This window comes from Sceloporus undulatus, chromosome 1 (genome assembly GCF_019175285.1).
Source record: "Sceloporus undulatus isolate JIND9_A2432 ecotype Alabama chromosome 1, SceUnd_v1.1, whole genome shotgun sequence".
NCBI classification, from domain to species: Eukaryota; Metazoa; Chordata; class Lepidosauria; order Squamata; family Phrynosomatidae; genus Sceloporus; species Sceloporus undulatus.
Window position 1 is genome coordinate 278,407,581 of NC_056522.1, and position 3,917 is coordinate 278,411,497.

Genomic DNA, 3,917 nt, shown 5'->3' on the forward strand with positions numbered 1-3,917 from the left:
TTTAAAACAGAGTGCCAGAGCTTGGAATTTGTGTTTAATGATGAGTTATTAGTTAAGTTAGGTTACAAGAGAAGCGTGACAGATGCTTGTGTATATACAAAAGGAGACATAGTGTTGGTGATTTATGAGGATGACTTGTGCATGGCAGCAAAGTCAGAACAGGACATAGAGTCAGTCAAGAGAGAGTTATCAGAAAAGTTTGTTTTTGAAGGATTTAGGTTTGTTGAATCCTATTTAGGCATCAATGTTAGTGGACACAAGAAGGACATTGTTTGTTAAGTCAGAGGAAGAAGATTGAGAAGACTTGATTGAAAAGTGTGGTCTACAAGAATGCCAAAATAGTTAGAGCTCCTATGACAACTGGTTTTATTTCTGAACCAACAAACAAAAGATTTTGAGGACAAGAATCATTATTCAGGAGCATAATAGGATCACTACAGTTCATTCTTGCCACACTAGGCCAGACTTGCTTATGGCTGTGAAACACATTATCCAGAAGACCTGTGATCCTCGGTATTGAGACTGGACGGCAGTAAAAACATTTTGTTGAGAATACTTAAAAGGGACTTTAGACAAAAAGTTAGTCATAAAACAAAAAAAGATATAATGCAGACTTAGATTGTTTTGTAGATAGTTCATTTGCATCAGAATTAGAGAGACAAGAAGTCAGTAAACAGGATGATCATCAAATATATGTGAGAGTCCCCATAGTTTGGAGAAGTAAGAGAAAACAAACAAAACGTACGCGCTAAGTACTTCTGAAGCAGAATTTGCAGCACTGAACGAAAATAGTAAACGAGGGTACAATGGCTGATTGAACAATGTTTTAATGATCTTACTTAAATGAACATTTTCAGAGTACCAGTGGAGGAAATTCGGAGTAGATTCGCAATCATGCATAGCGATGGCGTGAAACAGAAAGTTTGAAAACAGAACCAAATATGTGGGTGTAAGGTACCAATGTAAGAGACATGTTCAAAAAGAAGAACAATGGTTCAAAACGGGGAAGGAATGAAATAGAGTTGAAAGTACATAGAGACACAAAATAACATAGCAGATTTTGTTTACAAAAGCTCTAACAGTGGAAAAACATGAAAGGTTGACAGAAATGGTTGGAAATAAATTAATGACATTAAGTCACATACAATATTTTATTTCGAGGGGATTGTAATTTGTTAAGAAAAAGCAACATGGGTTATACGTAAATGTAAATAAATATAAACATGTTGTGAGAGTCAGGGGTGATCAGCAGAAGAAGCAATTGGGAACCACACAGGTGTAAATGGTAATACAATTAACAAGTCCTGAATGCCAAGGACAAGAAAAGAATGTAAAGTGGTAATTGGACACACCTGACAATTGTTAATGGTTCAAGGCTGGAGATGTGGAGATCGAGTGAAATCATTAATGTAGGATGAACAAGAGAACCAATGAGAATGGTGTACACGCCTACTGGGTGGAAACAGACAACAGTGGGTGGTACCATGCATTGACTATAATAAGACTATGCATCCCAATGTATTTTGTGGGTAGTAGTAGGTGGGGTTTAGAGTGGATAGTGAGGAGTGAGAATATTGTTGTGTTGGATAAAGTTTTGGGGCTGTATATGGTAGAATAAAGTAGATCTTTTATATAAAGACTACTGAGGTTGTCTGGTGTCTTGGGTGAAGCTACAAGAGACCAGCTGGATCCAGAAGAAGGGTGAACGACTTCTGTGGAATGCGCAAGCAAGAGTGAGAAGGCTTGGAGAGTTTTGTCGGGTCTTCAGCCTATTCTCTGTAACTGCTAAGCTATAACACCACTGGCCAAAACTGGTCAGCGCGGGTGCACAACCAGGTGGTGAGTTCGAGCCAGAGGTGAAGGCTACAACTCCCATCATCCCTGACACCCACTGGTCACTTCTCTCCAGGATGAAAAGGAGCCATTGGCCCATTACAGACGGGGCCTGAAAATACAGACTGGGTCCGTATTAGGGTTAGAAAGGGGCAATTCCTGATGCCCCTAACCCTATACAGACCCAGTCCGTATACAAAATGCGCGGGCATTCCACATGGCCAACTGCCATTACAACGTCACGACCGGCGCCCCCAGCGCCGCGCTCTCACACGTAGTGGCGCGGACGTGACGGCTTGGCTTTGTGTTGCATGAGTTGCCTAGAGCACCTTCCAAGGTGCAAGAGGAGGCTCCGAAACAGAGCTCCTGGGGTTTGCGTCACTGGGTGCAGTCTTTACATGACTGCGCCAGCGACGCAGAGGAGAAAGGGGCCCAAGCGGCCCCCTTTCTCTCCTCCTCCCCGCCGTCGCTGGGTGTTTGGGGCTTGAAAGCCCCAGCAGACACACCCTTTCCAGGCCGCGGGAAGCGGCATTTTGGCCGCTTCCCCGTGGCCTGCAAAGCGGCGGGATCGGTGGCCTCGGAGGCTGCTGGGTCTGGCAGCTGAGGCCCCGATTAAAGCAGCAAGGCGGGGGGAAAGGGGGTGCAGGCCGCCCCAAACGGGCGGTCTGTAACCCGCCATTGTTGAGCACCCTTTGGCTTCGGCCAGTAAACCAATTACAAATCTATGTAACAGTTACCTTGTCTAACCCACATTTTACAAGACTGTTTGCAAGAATGTCATGGGGAACCTTGTCAAAGGCCTTACTCAAATCAGGATATGCTATATCCACAGCATTCCCTTCATCTAACAAGCTGGTAATTTTAGCAAAGAAAGTGATCAGATTTGTCTGGCATGACTTCTTTCTCTGAAACCCATGTTGATTCTTTGTGATTATGGAATTGCCATCTAGATGTTCACAGACTCTCTGTTTAATGATCTGCTCCAGAATCTTTCCTGGTATTGATGTCAGACTAACTGGATGATAATTGTTGGGATTCTCTGTCTTCCCCTTTTTGAAGATGGGGACAACGTTTGCCCTCCTCCAGTCTGCTGGGACTTCTCCTGTTCTCCAGGAGTTCTCAAAGATTATTGCCAATGGCTCCGATATTACATTTGCCAGTTCTTTTAATGCTCTTGGATGTAGTTCATCTGACCCTGGAGACTTATATTCTTTTAGAGTAACAAGGTATTCCTGTACTCTTTACTTATTCTGTTCTGAAATTCCCCTATTCTGTCCTCTGCTCCATTATCCTCAGGTTGAGCACCCTTTTCCTTTTCTGAAAAGACAGAGGCAAAGAAGGTGTTGAGTAATTCTGCCTTTTCTCTGTCCCCTGTTAGCATTTTGCCATCTTCTCCACACAGTGGCCCTACCATTTCCTTCTTCTTTTTGCTGTGGACATACCCAAAAAAGCCCTTTTTATTGTTCTTAACCTCTCTAGCAAGCCTGAGTTCATGCGGCGCTTTAGCTTTTCTGACTACCCCTACATAGGCCTGCTATTTCTTTGAATTCCTTTTTCGTGATTTCTCCCTTTTTCCATTTCTTATATATGCTCCATTTAAAATTTAACTCAGTTGAAAGTTCCTTAGTCATCCATCCTGGTTTCTTGAGAAACCTCCCATTTTTCTTTCTCACTGGAACTGTTTGAAATTTTGCCTTTAGTATATCTCCTTTGAGAAACTGCCATCCATCCTGAACTCCCTTCTCTTTTAGTATTCCTGACCATGGGATCACCCCCAGTATTTCTCTAAGTTTACTGAAATCAGTGTGTCTGACTATGCCTGGCTTCTCCTTTACACTGCATAACAAACTTTAGGAGAACATGGTCACTTCCACCTAATGATCCCACCACTTGCACTCCATTAACCAAGTCATCTCTGTTGGTTAGGATCAGATCTAAAATAGCTGATCCCCTTGTTGACTCTCCCACCTTTTGGAAAATGAAATTGTCTTTGAGGCAAGTGAGGAATTTGCTAGACCTTGAGGATTTGGCTGAGTTTGACTTCAGCAAATATCAGGATAGTTCAAGTCACCCATCACTACTAC